Below are 17,737 nucleotides of genomic sequence, written 5' to 3'. Positions count from 1 at the left end.
TATACCATGTGACACCGCCCCATTGTCACTATATAAGTGGCAGCGCAGGGCGGCTCTGGCATTCCGGCCGGAGAGAGCGTCGTGTCAACATCTCCTGGAGAAGAAGAAGAACAAGAAGAAGAAGAAGAACGGAAGGCGGCGACGGCGACAGCGGCGACAGAAGACCGGGCCACCGCCTGCAAAAGAGCTATAAGAAGGCGCGGTGGCCCGGCAGAAGAACCGAAGAGGGGGACAAGACCCCCGAAGTCGGGAGAAGAGGCCGGCGGCGGGGAGGACGAAAGCCGGACTCCTCCGCTAGCAAAAGAGCTACACGAAGATAGCGGAGGAGTCCGGCGAGAAGACCCCCGAAGACGGAAGACCCCCGGAGCTGTGCAATAAAATATTTTTTCTCGTGTGTTGTGTTTTTTTTTTGGGTACTTTTATTTTACAGGTGAATGGGTAGGGGTACATTGTACCCCATACTCATTCACATAGGGTGGGGGGCCGGTATCCGGGGGCCCCCTTCTTAAAGGGGGCTCCCGGATTCCGATAAGCCCCCCGCCCGCAGACCCCGACAACCAACGGCCAGGGTTGTCGGGAAGAGGCCCTTGTCCTCATCAACATGGGGACAAGGTGCTTTGGGGTGGGGGGGGCCGCGCGGCCCCCCCTTCCCCAAGGCACCCCCCATGTTGAGGGCACGCGGCCTGGTACGGCTCAGGAGGGGGGGCGCGCTCGCTCGCCCCCCTTTCCTGGCCGGCCGGGTAGCGTGCTCGGACAAGGGTCTGTTGTGGACTTTGGGGGGACCCCCACGCCGATTTTTTTCGGCGTTGGGGTTCCCCTTTAAGTCCATTCCAGGCGGCGGAGCCCGCGACGTCTCCGTCGCGGGCCCCGCCTACCTTCACACGCGCTCGAAATGAGCAGACTTTCCTCCGAGCGGGAACAGTTTGCTCATTTCGAAAGTAGCCTACACACGGGCGGACTGTTCGCTCAAACAAAGTTTCAGCGGACAGTTTTTCGGAATTTCCGAAAGACTTTGTCCGTCAAACTGTCCGCTGAAACTGTCCGCTGAAAGCCCACACACGGGCGGACTGTCCGCTGAAACACTGTTCAGCGGACAAAGTTGGGCGAACAGTCCGCCCATGTGTACGCGGCCTCAGTCCATCTTCTGCTCTTCCTTTGGATTTAAATGGACTTTTAATCACATTTGTTATGTTTTATTCAGCCCTGATATGTACTGCACTCCTTTGTATATTATTGCCTTTTGGATTATGTGAAAGATCTTTTAGTGTTCAGCTGCATTGTATTGCTTATCTATACTCTTTTGCGCTGACTGTATTTATTTATATTTGACATTGGTATAAACTAAATTAATAGGGCATAAGGCAAACTGTATTGTCTATGCAATGGAACTGCATTGGGCAAAGCTGCACGATGCATATGGTAAGAAAGGACCCTTGCAGTCCATTTGCTTTAGCAAGCAGTGCCATACCCTCTGAATGGAAACCTAACACTCCTTCCCGGCCCAACTGCACTTGAAAGCACAACACACAGTAACACGCTAACATCCGTTGTGGTGTGCTGTGCTGCCAAAAATGGTGCATGCACTTTTTTATGCATTCTGATGTGTTAGGCTATGTTGTCAGTATTCCATAAACCATTTTTGGACCATGCATGGAGCCTGCATCAGGCATCACATTCTTGATGAAAGGTTCCATGGGTAGTCCTAAAATGTTGGTTATCTATGTGGTCATGCAATAAAAGAAAGTTTTCACTTGGAAACAAGTTTGTTGATGTACTTCCAACATATATTTAGCACTGTGATCAATTGGAAGTCATTACAGCTAAAGATGCGCAATTCGTTTAGTTCAGAATTAGTTCTTTAACGAATTTCGACTAATTTTAACAAATTTGTTAATTCTAATTAACTAAAACCCGTCTAATGAATTTTTTAGAATATTTGCAAATTTGAAAATTCGTAAATTTGAAAATTCGTAAATTTGAAATTCAAAATTCCGAAAACCCGAAAATTTGAAAATCTGAAATAATATATCTAACGAATAATAACTTAACTATTACTAACTATTAAATTATAGGTATTAGAATTTCCTTTCAAATCTGGCTAAATAACGAATGCTGTATCTAAATGAATGGAATGTAACTAATTAATAATAAATAACAATAATAATAATAATTATAATAATAATAATAATAATAATAAAAAAAAACATTGTATTATTATTATTATATTATTATTAATTAATAATTTGTTCCATTCCATTTGTTTAGATGCGGCATTCGTTATTTCGGAATAATTCGTAACTTTGGATATATTCGTAGTTGTCACGTTCACTAACAGACAAATTTCAAAGGAAATTCCAATACCTCTAATTTAATAGTTATTTATTATTAGTTAGTTATTATGTCAAATTTTCAGATTTTCTTTCTTATTTTCAGATTTCCAAGTTTAGGAATTTACAAATTGCGATCACAATGAATGACCCGAAAAACGAAAAAAATTAAATAAACAAACAAATGAACCAAAAACACCTTTTTCGGCAGTGCACAGGTCTAGTTACAGCACCCTGTTAGCTATGTCAATTTCATTATGTTGTGCAAGAGGAATACACTTCATGTCTGGCGCACTAGCCAACCTATGGAAACCAACAGGATTCCTTAATCTGTTGGAGAACAGATGCTGCTGAACGTCAGCAAATTAAAGAAAATCAAGATTGAGGTGCTGCACTGGGTTAGAACATCTGACAACATTTTTATTGGTGTCAATGCCGTTCTGTGCCCATAACAACCACTCCCCATATTTCTTTTATGGGCAAAAGAGGAAGTAAGTGAGGACAAAGCTCTCAAATTGGGTCACATAAATAAAAATACAGAAACTGTTCTCCAAAACTCAACATCTGGACATCAACTTTATTGCAAAACCAGAAAAAAGGAATGGTCACCATTCCAATGCGTTTCAGGGGTCAAGACAATGTCCCCTTCAATGCCCCCTATTAAAACTTAGTACTGGATTGGAAACTGCTATTTTTGCAAATTTAAGGTGAGTTGTAACTGGGGTGATATGGGGGAGCCCAGGATCTCCAGTCAACGGAATCTGCAGCAGAAGCTCTCAGAGACCTGGCATTCCTGCAAGTATCTTACATGGCTGCACGAATGTACGCTGGCATGCACAAATGCATGCTGGCACACAAATGTGCACAGGTACATGCACCAATGCGTGCTGCCACACGTTCGGCTTGGACTGGCACCAAACGGCCTTTATAAGGGGGCCAGTTTCTCTCTGTGATTGCTGGTTGATCTTCGGCTCTCCAGTGCATTTGTTCCTGTGAAACCCTTGCATCTGTGAATACCTCTTACCGACTCGGCTTACCCCTGGGCCTGTCTTCTGCCTGCATCCTGATCTGGCTTTTTTTTTCTCTCATTAAGAAGTATTAATTTTTTGGGTCTCAGCGCGGTTTTACCTTTTTTATTTTATTCTGATCTGGCCATGGCTTGTTACATGGACTGTCTGATCCTGCTCTCCTCTGTAAGACCTTGGCTACCCTCCTGACCACGCTTGCTTTTACCCACATCTGGTACCTGACTCTGGCTTTGAACTGGCTTATCTCCTGACACCTGCTCTGCCTTCATGGGTACAACCTGTCTTCAGACACTGTTATGGTTTATATATATATATATATCTAGTACCCCATGCTAGACATCAACAGCACACTATGCCTAAGAAGAGGTCTGAGATGCCCATGGTTCTCTCCACTGATGAAGACATTCTACAAATCAAGGTTGTGAAATGGGAGCTTGATTCATTTCTTTGACCTTGGAGATATCAAAGCCAATCATAGTACACTGCAAACACATGGATGGAAAGTGTGGAAATATTTATTGATAGATATGATAACAAATAGGAATTCTTGTCTCATTTTCATTTCTGATGATGCTGCAATATTATGAAGTTCTTATGATGGCCATACACACTTTGATAAATTAACCGTTTATTTTTTGATCGATCTTCCTTTAGGAATAATTGATCTATGGTCAACATCCCATTTTATCCATATGTTACAAATGGGGAAATGAATTTTGAAGGATACTTAAGAGTTGATTGTAACATATGAGTCTAAATTCTCTGTTTCCACCATGTAATCTCATAATCTGATCTCTTGAAATATGATTGTATTCATGAACAAAGTATCTCAGTGCTGACAAGACGACCGATAATAACTAATTTGATCGAATTTGATCTAATCTGATTCTAAAGCAATTGGAAGGAAAGTTATGGTTATTTGATTGTTTGCAGTATTCGATTGCCTTTATTGAATCAAATACTGATTGGATAAAAAATAATCTAAGTATTTTTGGCCACCATAAGTCATAAAGCCAGTGCACAGGAAAGGGTCTTAGGGTGGCCATACATGCTTTAATAAATAATTTATTTATTTCCTGATAGTAATAATTGATCTATAGTTGATAAACCCATTCGATAGATATACCACACATGGTGGAGTGGATTTCAATCGATAATTTGAAGATATGATCGTACCTTATGATTGTAAGTTATTGGCCACATCTCTGCTTCCACCATGTAATCTTAGAATCTGATTGATGGAAATGTGATCATATTCATGAACAAGTATCTCAGTGCAGTGCTGAGTGTTGTGAAATGATTGACAATACTCCACCCTGGCCAATCTACTCAGTTTAATCAAAGTCAAGGGGAAATGATGGCTTTTCAATCGTTTGCGGATATATTTGCTTTCATTAAATTGTATATTGATCGATAAAAAAAAAATTGGGGCATGTATGGCCACCATAATTCATAAAGCCAGTGCAGAGGAAAACTGTCATAGCAGCTGCTATGATCTCGGTCAGTGGCGGAACTACCACCATAGCGACCCGTGCGGTCGCTATGGGGCCCGCAGCTGAGAAGGGCCCGGTGAGCGGGCGGCGGGTGAGCCGCCGAGCTGCCTATCCGCTCAGCTCTCGTACAGTCACACTGACTGTACGAGCGGGCGGAGGCGGCGGCGGCGGCGGCGGGGGGGGCCTGGCGGGGAAGCTGCCAGCGGGGAGGCTTGGTGGGTGGCCAATCAGCGAGTGGCGGGGCAGAGAGATGACATCTTCTCTCACCGCCCAGCGCCCGCCCTGCGAACTGCCAGCTCCACCCTCACTCACTGTGCTGGCAGCAGAGAGATTACATCATCTCTCTGCTGCCTGAATCTCTCTGCCAGCTCCACCCTCACTCACTGTGCTGGCAGCAGAGAGATTACATCATCTCTCTGCTGCCTGAATCTCTCTGCCAGCTCCACCCTCACTCACTGTGCTGGCAGCAGAGAGATTACATCATCTCTCTGCTGCCTGAATCTCTCTGCCAGCTCCACCCTCACTCACTGTGCTGGCAGCAGAGAGATTACATCATCTCTCTGCTGCCTGAATCTCTCTGCTGCCTGACTCAGACGTGACAATCCCATTCCCCACCTTAAAAGGAAAGTGACAATCCACAACTTGTGGTAGGTGATGTGGCAAGTGGACAATCTGCAATGGGTGGCAGGTGACGTGGCAAGTGGACAATCTGCAACTTGTGGCAGGTGACGTGGCAAATGGACAATCCGCAACAGGTGGCAGGTGACGTGGCAAGTGAACAATACGCAATGGGTGGCAGGTGACGTGGCAAGTGAACAATACGCAATGGGTGGCAGGTGACGTGGCAAGTGGACAATCCGCAACTTGTGGCAGGTGACGTGGCAAGTGGACAATACGCAATGGGTGGCAGGTGACGTGGCAAGTGGACAATCCACAATGGGTGGCAGGTGATGTGGCAAGTAGACAATCCGCAACTTGTGGCAGGTGACGTGGCAAGTGGACAATCCGCAATGTGTGGCAGGTGACGTGGCAAATGGACAATCCACAATGGGTGGCAGGTGACGTGGCAAGTGGACAATCCACAACGTGTGGCAGGTGACGTGGCAAACAGACAATCCGCAACGGGTGGCAGGTGACGTGGCAAGTGGACAATTTGCAATGTGTGGCAGGTGACGTGGCAAGTGGACAATCTGCACCTGGTGGCAGGTGACACACTCGGGGCTTCCACTGATTCTGCATTATGGTGAGTTGAACTATAACAATGTAATAATAGAAATAATGTGTTTCAATCATCCTTACACCATAACACAAATGGTGCCGTGACAATTGAAGCGCCAACATCAGCCATTGCCCCAATAAATTGCCCCCCCAAAAAAGTATTTTTTATCAGTGCCCCTCCCGAGACTAGACTCTGGATCCGCCCCTGGGTGAGGGGGGGGGGGGGGCCCATACAACATTTTGCTATGGGGCCCTGTGATTTCTAGTTACGCCCCTGATCTCGGTGTCTGTTGTTGTTACAGTCTGGATGAAAAAACTCCAATCACTTGCAATGGAATTCACATGGACATCAGCGACCAATCAGAATACACTGTATTATCAGAGCAGAGAAGCAGACAAGAGTTCTGAGGCCTGTGCACTTTCCATGGCTGGAGGTTCCAAATATATTCAATTATTAAAGGAAAAACTCAGAGAGGAGGAAAGACAACCAATCAGCAAACAAATAAAAAAATCTAAATAAAACACCATGCAAATACCTGAGCTCATCCAGCTCCTCTCTGAATAAAAACAAAAATAAATGTAAATATGACTGGTCCTTGTCATTAATTACTTTACTTATTAATCACACGGCAACACATTTTGTTTTTTACAAAGAGTAAGAGTAGGTTCACAATTGTGTGGGCTGCGCATGCGCATTAGTGTGAGCATGTCACGGGTACAGCACCCCGGTCTTTTAAATTTTGGGATGGGTTGCCTTAATGCAATGCACATTGACATAAGGCATAACGCATGTCAAAGGCCATGTGTTGACGCACCACAATGCAGTGAATGAGCCTTGTGGGAAGAAGCTGCACTTTAACTCTTCAGCATCTACCAAAACCTTACATTTTAAGGTGACCATACATCGTTCGAAGCTATCGGTCAAATCAGCACATGTATGTCCAGCTTTCGTTTTGGGCAGGCTGGCCATTAAATGCCAAGGATCTTTTTATTTGCTGCCAGTTCTATCACCTGTACCACTGTTCTTCTTCTTCTGATCATCGCTAATTTTAGAAAAAAAAAACAGCGCCACGTTTCTTTATGCACAAATGGATCTAATTGGCTAATCCCATTCAGTGTATTCATTTTATGTGGAATAAACTCCTCATCTTCTGAACAAAACAAATCCAGATAACAATGTGTGAATGGGGTGCAGAGCTGATTACAGCGTACAATCCAATTGTCAGCAGACGCCGTACTTATCCCATTGTGTGCTGTTTATCCACTACATCATACTTGACAATGCTGAAGTGTGATTTTACACGGCACCATGCAGTTGACGTTTGATTCAATTTTGTTTTGACAATCTATGTTTCAGGATTTACTGACCGCCCACTCACAGCCAGTTCCTAGGCTTAAGAGATAATCAGACGCACGAGGGATTAAAGGGCTAGTTCATCTTTACCAAAAAACTACCTATGTAGGTAAGGGAAGCTTGTAGATAAAAGCAAACTGTGCAGCTTTGGCCAACGTTGAGTAATGCCCTTGCTATATGTGTAGGCCATTTACGTACCTCCCAAAGCCTGGCTGAAAAACTCCTGGAGATGGCAAGCCCCTTTTATGCCTTGTTGCTAGGATGTTCCTAAGGCAGCCACAGCTGTTGCTGCTCATTCTCTCCCTTACCGGACCAAGCTCTTAAACCTCATACATACGAGGTTCACTTTGTGCCAACATCGCTGAGCTCTGAGCTTCTAAACCAGGGGAGAGAGAGCGCACGGAAGGGGGTTTGAGCTTGTTCCTGTGATGGTGAGGGTCAGCTGTAATGGCTTGGAGCATTTTAGCAACGCCCTAGCAACAAGGCAAGACAAGATGGGGAGTATTTTTGGCTAGGCTTTGGGAGGTACGTAAATGGCCTACACCAGGCATATGCAATTAGCAGACCTCCAGCTGTTGCAAAACTACAAGTCCCATCATGCCTCTGCCTCTGGGTGTCATGCTTGTGGCGGTCAGAGTCTTGCTATGCCTCATGGGACTTGTAGTTCTGCAACAGCTGGAGGTCCACTAATTGCATATCCCTGGCCTACACCAAGAATTATTCAACTTTGGCCTGGGCTGTACAGTTTGTATTTACCTACAGGCACTCCTTGCTTGGATAAGCAGTTTTTTTTTTTGGTAAAGGTAAACTAACCCCTTAAAGATGGTGAGGATGTCAGCAACCATTTTTTGTGGCTTTTGTTGCTATCTTAGTCCCAATCAGAAAGATATTACATCACTTCATGTCCTATAGATATCATGTCACTATGATAGGAAGTGAGGGTAAACCTCTCTAGACAGAGAACAATACAAACCTGACAAAGATTATAAACCTTCCCCACTGTGCCCAAACAACAAAAACATGTATGGCTGGAGTTAGACCTTAATATCTGAAATAAATGTGGTTTAGAACAGGTTGCCTAGTTTGTTCTACACTAGAGATATTATATGCAGGAGTATGTTGCCAAAGAGGCAAAGTGAGGTGACTGCCTCAATCAGCACTCAGTGGGGGCGACTCTGAGGCCAGCGTGTCCATGCCAGTGGTTGCTAGGAAGCTGTTGTCTGCACCGTAACAACCAGTGATGCTGTATGCCTAGCCTCTTGCATCCTAGCAACCAAAAATGGTGTGCGGACCAGCTGTCAGAGTCCTAGCATTCAATGAAGCACAGCTACACAGTGTCTGGGCTACAGCATTATTGGCTCTGTGCCAGCATTCTAGCAATCAAAATTAGTGGCGGCAAAATGGGGCGACATCCAAAATGTCCATGGCACAGTAAAGCAGGGTCACCAGAAACACTCAAAAGTCGGTATGATCAAGCAACAAGCATCCCTGCTGGTCTCCTTCACATAGGCATAATATGACACGCCATCTGCATTCAGGGCCATGCACCCGAATGGTATCATGCTTCCGTGTCCGTGCAGCCGCTGCATTCCAATCTACATAAATGGAACTGCCTGCACAGGGAAGCGCGGAATAATTGTGGCCCACGCACAGACGTATGCTGTAGCATGCTCATGTGAATGAGGCTTTAGAAAATATTTTTGCTTCTTCTTTGGTGGATTGTGTGTGGGTTGCCATAGTAACAGGAACTCCTGCTGGAGATTGTATCAGGTTTTAAATGTTTCTGGTTGGTGGATTGTTGGTGGGTTCCCTTCCTATTGGAGATGCCCACCAATGAAGCAAACCTCCTCAGGCAACATTTAGTGGTGGACAACTCTAAGCCCTTGTATACACGGTCGTAGATTACACCAACCAAATCCGTCGGATTTTGTCTGTCGGATTTTGTCCGATGGATTTTGTCCGAAACTGTTGCATACACACGGCCGGACAAAGTTGTCAGAAAATCCGACGTGATGGCGTTATTTCGTTACGACAGGACTACGTTCACGCTAGTAGCCAATAGCTTTGGTGTAGGAATTTGATCTGAGCATGCGTGGCACTTTGTCCGATCGGAATTCTCTACACATGATCGGAGTATGTCCTATCGGAGCATTTTGTCGGAAAATTTTACCAACAAGTTGGAAAACTTGGTCTGTTGGATACTCCGACGGAAACAGTTCGATGTAGACCACACACAGTCGGAATATCTGACAAAACGGTCCGATCGGACACATTCTGTCGGAATCTCCGACCATGTGTACAAGGGCTAAGGCAAGAGTGTCCATAGCATACACTCTGTCCTCACTGCAGCTCATTAAAATTGCCCTGTATACACAGGACAGCGTTACTGTGGTGGTTACTAGAAAGCTGGTAGCTCTGCAGGTGGTACCATTGTAACAACCAATGATTTCTTTACTGCCTGGCCTCCTGCATACTATCAACCAATGATGCTGTACAGCCCAGTTGCCAGCCTTCTGGGAATGAAGGACACTGGGAGCTCGTATGAGCTCCAGTGGGTTTCCCCATTTACTGTGGCAACCCACCAACAATCCACCAGACAAGCAACAGAAACAATGTTTGGTAGATTGTGAGTGGGTTGTCAAGGGGATGCCTGCCTAAAAATTGTACCAGCTTTTGAATGTTTCTGCTTCTTGTTTGGTGTATCTAGGGTGGGTTGACAGGGCAAGAAGGATGCCTACTGGAGATCGTATTGGCTCCTAAATGTTTTTTTTGGGGGGGGGTGGGTTTTGCTCAAAAACAACCGCCTCAGGTGTCAATCAACCTAGGCACACTCTGGTTAACTATATTATATTTCACTGCAAAACAATTAGAAAACCATGCAAGAGAAGATAGGAGGAAGCCAACCACTGCACACATTACTTGCCTTGTTACTGGCTTATACCCATCATTCACCTTGTTATGAATGTCAGAAACCTTGCTGATATACAGGAAAAGAGAAACACAAATGTAATAATCTGAAGGGAAGAAGAGATACACCATATTGCCAAAAGCATGTGGCCACCCTTTCAAATGGCAATGATAATTTTCTAAAAGCAGTTCTTTCAATTACAAATATATACTCATCAGATTCAACACTCACTGGAAATGTCAGACCCAAAATTATGAAGAGCTATCAATGCAAAGTTCTATAAAAGATGTGTTATGGCCTAGCAATCAATGGGTCTCCAGGTTCTCTAATTAGGATGAAGTCAAAACGTCTTAGCCATGCTGGAGCTGGCATTGTTTTTACTTTATTTATGTAAGCTAGGAGAGGGAACAGCATGAGATGGTTCCTGTTACTACTGATGATTATCTGGAGAACCAATGATCAGGAGGCTGTAACTCAAGCATTTATAAACCTTCAGGTTTGACCTTTGAGTGCTGAATCTGAAGGATATATGTTTGTAAATTGAAGTGCAACTATTGGAATATTATTACTGCTATTCGGTAACCCAGGGGTGGGTGGATGAACTGCAGCTGGATGCAAATATATATGATATTAATATAATATCTTTCAGAATATTGACTGCTCTGGACATTTTTCATTGTCTAATAAAGTTCCCTATGACTTAAAATAAAGATAATATCTGTAAACTGACCCCTCTGAATAGTTGATTTTATGCATTTTCAGCAAAGGGTACTGTTAATGTTACAGCATACAAAGACATTTTATACAAGTGTGCACTTCCAACCTTGTGTTAACAGCTCCATAAAGACATGGTTTGATGAGTTGGGTGTGGAGGATCTTGAGTAGCCTGCACACAGCCCTGGCCTCAACCCTACTGAGCAATGATGACTTTGGTGTGCAGGAGCTTCAGCACCCTGTACAGAGTCCCGACCTCAACCCTACTTAACAACACCTTGGTAATGAATTGTATCCGCCCCTGCTTGCCCCCTTCCCCCTCTACTGGAGCTGTTGGCTGTGACAGGAGTGGGTTTGTGCTTCTGTGCTTGCCATCTATCTACCTCAACCCTGCTGAGCACTGATATGCTTGCTGTGGAGACACTTGAGTGGCCTGCACAGATTTCTAACCTCAACCTTACTGAACACCTTTAGAATGAACTAGAAATGAGGTCTTCTCATCCAACAACATTGATGTATCTGACCTTACAAATGCGCTTTTGGAAAATTCCCACAGATACACTCCAAAATCTTATGGAAAGCCTTCTGCAAAGCTCCATAATAAAACCCATAGTTTTGGAAAAGGATGTCCATATAGGCTCATATAGGTATGATGGCTAGTTGTCCACAAACAGTTGTCCAAATTGCATTTCCTTTCTAGAGCTGCATCAATGTAATGCTTTGCAAATCATTATTTAAGCAAAATTATGCCCAAAATGGTTCAATCTGTTACAGTGGTGTGAAAAAGTGTTTGCCCCCTTCCTCATTTCCTGTTCCTTTGCATGTTTGTCACACTTAAGTGTTTCGGAACATCAAACCAATTTAAACAATAGTCAAGGACAACACAAGTAAACACAAAATGCAATTTGTAAATGAAGGTGTTTATTATTAAAGGTGAAAAAAAATCCAAACCATCATGGCCCTGTGTGAAAAAGTGATTGCCCCCCTTGTTAAAACATACTATAACTGTGGTTGTCCACACCTGAGTTCAATTTCTCTAGCCACACCCAGGCCTAATTATTGCCACACCTGTTCACAATCAAGGCATCACTTAAATAGGAGCTGCTTGACACAGTAAGGTCCACCAGAAGATCCTTAAAAGCTACACATCATGCCGAGACCCAAAGAAATTCAGGAACAATTGAGAAAGAAAGTAATTGAGATCTATCAGTCTGGAAAGGGTTATAAAGCCATTTCCAAAGCTTTGGGAATCCAGCAAACCACAGTGAGAGCCATTATCCACAAATGGCGAAGACATGGAACAGTGGTGAACCTTCCCAGGAGTGGCCGGCCGCCCAAAATTACCCCAAGAGCACAGCGACAACTCATCCAAGAGGTCACAAAAGACCCCACAACAACGTCCAAGGAACTGCAGGCCTCACTTGCCTCAGTTAAGGTCAGCGTTCATGCCTCCACCATCAGGAAAAGACTGGGCAAAAATGGCCTGCATGGCAGAGTTCCAAGGAGAAAACCACTGCTGAGCAAAAAGAACATCAAAGCTCGTCTCAATTTCTCCACAACACATCTTGATGATCCCCAAGACTTTTGGGACAACATTCTGTGGACCGATGAGACAAAAGTGGAACTCTTTGGAAGGTGTGTGTCCAAGTATATCTGGCGTAGAAGGAACACTGCATTTCATAAAAAGAACATTGTACCAACAGTAAAATATGGTGGTGGTAGTGTGATGGTCTGGGGCTGTTTTGCTGCTTCAGGACCTGGAAGACTTGCCGTGATAAAAGGAACTATGAATTCTGCTGTCTACCAAGAGATCCTGAAGGAGAATGTCCGACTATCTGTTCGTGTACTCAAGCTGAAACGAACTTGGGTTCTGCAGCAGGACAATGATCCTAAACACACCAGCAAGTCCACCACCGAATGGCTGAAGAAAAACAAAATGAAGACTTTGGAGTGGCCTAGCCAAAGTCCTGACCTGAATCCTATTGAGATGTTGTGGTATGACCTTAAAAAGGCCGTTCATGCTCGAAAACCCTCTAATGTAACTGAATTAGGACAATTCTGCAAAGATGAGTGGGCCAAAATTCCTCCAGGACGCTGTAAAAGCCTCATTGCACATTATCGCAAACGCTTGGTTGCAGTTGTTGCTGCTAAGGGTGGCCCAACCAGTTATTAGGTTTAGGGGGCAATCACTTTTTCACACAGGGCCATGATGGTTTGGATTTTTTTTCACCTTTAATAATAAACACCTTCATTTACAAATTGCATTTTGTGTTTACTTGTGTTGTCCTTGACTATTGTTTAAATTGGTTTGATGTTCCGAAACACTTAAGTGTGACAAACATGCAAAGGAACAGGAAATGAGGAAGGGGGCAAACACTTTTTCACACCACTGTATATTCTAAGCCCACTGCATAATTCAGTTGTAGCAGAAGAGCAAATGGGCAAAGTGATCAATTTTGGGTGGACTGACCCTTTTAGTATCTTCATTTCAGTTAACTTAAACCTAGTTGCAATGGGTTAGTACTGCGCTTTCCACATCACATTTAGTCTATGCACTGCTTTGCTGAATTGGTCTGTGGTTTTAACCTCTTTCTTAGAGAACGCATTCAAAAACAATTCTACAAATAATTAAACTTTTACATTTCTCTTAATATCAAACTGCCGCTTTGAACTGTTATTTCGTTTCATTGTAATTCCTAATTAACTTGCAAGCAACAAATTAGGTGTTTTTGTTGTACAATGAAATAAACAGGAATAATTACCCAACCAGACGTCTATTATCTTCCTGGCGATCTTCGTCGTGGCTAAAATGATTTGAATACAAAGTGTAAGGGTTTTGGTTCATGTCTACTAAATGGTGATAGTATTTAAAAGACAGGTGTTATAATCTGTCTTTCTAGTCTGGTGACAGCTGCACTTATTAGGGGTGACTGAATCAGATGAGTCGCAGATTTAGCACTTTGTATTTCAGCTGCAAAATCTGCGTGTAGAATCGTCTGATGTGCAGCCATTTGCTGATTTGCTTGGTTTGGGTCGTTTGGGCTAGATTGCTAGTCCTGGCTTGTGCTCGGGAAATTAATTTAAAGAATAGTTAAGTTTGATGTGTATTCACTTCTTTGTGACCAGAGGTCATTGAAGCCTAGATGCCCAGCAGATTAGATTTAGTAGCACCAGAATGCATTGGTTAACCAGACAATAACTCTGATTTCCTACCTAGGCTTAAAAAAAGGAGAAAATGCAGGGAAGCATTTGTTTTTTTAATTTTTTAATTTATTTTTTTAATTATTGTTTTTTTTAATACTCTAAATGCATCTGACAATCACAGTATGAAACACAGTCATGCTGCCACATTTAGGCTTCAGTGGCATCTGCATGCTGAAATAGTTTATTTTGTAAATTAGTCTATATCCTGCATGGGATCAACATTATGGCTGTCATGGTGATCACATAATAAGGAACCATGCTGATCAGCTTTTGATTGACAGTAGAGACCTGGCAGCTGTAATTCGACAACAGGGTGTGAGAACTACAATTGTGCAAGGGTGCACATTCCTAGTTTTCACCTAAAATTTGAATTAATGTTCTCAAATCATTAATGTTAATTGTGAGATTGCAGATGTCATTTGGTTAGCCTACCAAGATATATTTGGACTGTGGGAGGAACTTGAAGCAAAGATACGCAAACTTGGGGTGATCATTTAATCTACAACGTGACTAGCGAGTACAGAGACCAGGTCATTTACTGCACCATTTAGTAGACATGCCCTCCACCATGTGTATCAGGAGAGTTGAATAAATTACATTATATTCTTATTTTTGACTGCACCTCTGCTGTGTACCCTCATCCTGATACACAATGTATTCCATTCAGTCACCATTTTGCACACATCTGAAAATAAACAAAATGCAAGCGACACCCCAAACATGCAAAAAAAGGGAAAAAGAAACTTTGAGCACTCAACACAAATATTAATCCCAGCAGAGATCTATAGGACTCTTTGTCCTAGGAAGGTGCAATGATCTTTTCACAAGGGGCAAATCTATAGCCATAGCAAACCATTCTACTGTACAGTGGGCCCAGCAGGGTCTACCAACACAGTACATTGTGCAGGTAGCAATAGTGTTAGACAAATTATTGGTACATTGAGAAAAGAATCAATGTCTATATGGTTTAGAAACCTCTGTACATGATCTGAAAACCTTATGTATCAAGGGCTTTCTTTTGAGATAGAGGTTAGAAAAGCAGGGGGCCACTTGATGGTGTTGTTATGGGGCCCCATCCCCCAAAATGAAAGAGTATCTGAATTAAAAACTGCTTTGTTATAAGGAACATCTAGATGTTAATTGTGCTAAAGCAGTACTTTGAAAGATATAACTTTTTCTTGAACTCCTCCTGAACAATAACAGTGCAATTGCTGTGCATAGGCAATCCTGTTCTGTAGCCTGATAGCTGTATAAGTGCAGTTTGACATCATCCACTGTACTGCTGTCTCTGACTACTAGTCTCAGTAAAATCGTAGTGACATTTGGTGATGGCCCTACTGTGCTGCTCACTGTTCTCCTTGCTGGAGAGGAAGCTGTACCTGAAGACCCACAACCATGCATCTCCTTGCATCTGTTCTGTTCATTATGTAGATATGCTTACATCCTTGCCCCTCCTGCTGCTTGAAAATTATTTCTGCCAGTTATCAGGGAGGCAGCTCTGACAAGAGGAAGAAAAGCCCTGCTTTTACAAAGATGGCTGTCTCCAAAGCAAAAACAGTGCAGAACAAGGTATGGTCCATGAATAATAAGGAAACGATCAGCTGCAGGGAGACCACAGGCAATACTGTTGACTAGTCCTTTGTCTTCTGCCTGTACATTTTGGGAAGAGCTTCCAGAGTACAGCTCCACTTTAAAGGAGAAGTATGGCCAATGATTTTCTTTTGGTCCTACGACTCCTATAAATCACAGGGGTGTACTCCTGTGACCCATTTTAAACGTTGGTGTTGGCTGAAATCACTCAGCCAGTCCAGGTGCTGGATCTTTACAGTCAGGATCTACCCAGCAGCCAGGACTGCCAGCTGGCTCAGCCTTTCAACATGCCATTCCTGCCCCCTCCACAGCCCAACGCTCTAGTTATGCTGGATGGGAGACTGACAGTAAGGGCTCTCTGCTTAGACCTGAGAGGAGAACCGAGTGATCAGCAGTGTTTGATCGCTCAGTTCTCAGTGTAGAGGAGGCAGGGGGCATCAATCTGATGCTGCATCCACCTAAGTAAGAATAATTATTTACATTATTTTTTGTGAAACCCAAACATTTCTTTTAAGGTTCAGTTTCTCACATCTAGATCTGATCTAGAGTGAAAAAAAATCTTAGCTCCCATGATGCAACCAGAAATGTCTTTGTGTTTCCTTTGTCCTCGCCTTGCAATATCAGTAATAAAAACTCAAAAGGAAATACTGAAGCCAATGCTTCACGATGCTCTGCAGCAATTCGCTGCCCTAAACGACTGAGCTAAATTCTAAGCGACAAATCTTGTTAGTGGTGTGAGATAGGAGTAGAGGAAATTGAATTGTGTGCAGGTCCCAAGGAGCGGAGTTCTTCTAATTTCACCAAGGGGGGTTTTCACAGCCATAATGAAGAGTTTTGTGTCTGACATCTGTGATTTCTGCTCCCGGCAAATGTACAGTGATTACAGTTTAATATAATGTTCACCCGCTGACAGGTGTCAGAGGCTTGTAATACAGAGGAACTGCGCTATGTCTCTGGGTGTGTTTCAAAGATGAGAAGCTGAAGCAGAATATGCATCAAATGAAGTACAGTAGAGTACTGGCACTACGAGGAACGCTAGGAGGTATGAAAGTTATTTGCTGGTTTTTACAGGGACAAGACCATTTTTGGCAGAACTAGTGGTCGTATTTGACCATAGATGGATTGAAAAAGAGAATTGCTGAATGTCTGAGAGTCATCAGCACCACATCCCTTGATGATAAATACATAACAAGAGAACAGAATATGGGATTTTTAAGGTGGCAGAACACAAAAAAAAATTATTTTAGAAAAAAATATCAACATTTTATTTAGAAACATCTAAAAATCAACAATCAAAATCAAAAGCAAAAATACTTAACAATCAATGATCAAATATATGCAGTGCCTGATAAAAGTTTCCTGAAGAAGCCATCGTTTGGCGAAACATGTAGAGATTAGAATCAGCTACATTTGTTCCATGCATTGTATGGTCATTTATGACGACAACTTGTTGATTTTTAGATGCTTCTAAATAAAATTTTGATATATTTTGATATATTATTTGTCGTCGTGTTCTGTCACCTTAAAAATTCCATATTCTGTTTTCTTGTTAAATGGAAGTAAACCCTTCCAAACAACTTTGACCTACAGGTAAGCCTAGATTAAGGCTTACCTGTAGGTCCAAGTAATATCTCCTAAACCTATATGGTTTAGGAGATATTTGCCCGAAAATGGGCACCGCTGTCTACGGCGCATGCGCCGTAGACAGCGGCGCGCATGCGCACTAAATGCGGCAAGTCCAAGAATGGATTTGCCAAATTTGTCGACTCCCGTGCGCATGCGCGGGAGTGACGTCATCGCGGCCTCGCCGTATGACAGCGGCGGAGCTGCGAGGCGCGACTCCCGTGCGCATGCGTGGGAGTGACGTCATCGCGGCTTCGCCGCTGTCATTGGTCGGAGCT

General features: G+C 43.4%; 1 protein-coding gene across 17 annotated transcripts in view; it reads right to left on the bottom strand.

Annotated features, from left to right (window-relative positions):
• The window catches only part of OTOF (otoferlin), a 529,099-nt gene that overhangs the window by 258,454 nt on the left and 252,908 nt on the right, over positions 1–17,737 (bottom strand). The window contains exon 1 of one of the 17 annotated variants that reach the window (XM_077489000.1): positions 6,603–6,619. The exons of the other annotated variants lie outside the window; for them this stretch is intronic. The gene's annotated coding sequence lies outside the window, so the exon portion shown is untranslated. Of the gene's footprint in view, positions 1–6,602; positions 6,620–17,737 lie in introns of those variants that run through there. 17 annotated transcript variants of the gene reach the window in all.

Source organism: Lithobates pipiens, unplaced genomic scaffold (genome assembly GCF_037356315.1).
Source record: "Lithobates pipiens isolate NorthernLeopardFrog02 unplaced genomic scaffold, aLitPip1_a1.2 Scaffold_18, whole genome shotgun sequence".
NCBI classification, from domain to species: domain Eukaryota; kingdom Metazoa; phylum Chordata; class Amphibia; order Anura; family Ranidae; genus Lithobates; species Lithobates pipiens.
The sequence above is the reverse complement of the archived record's forward strand: the minus strand, read 5'-3'. Positions and strand labels throughout refer to the sequence as shown.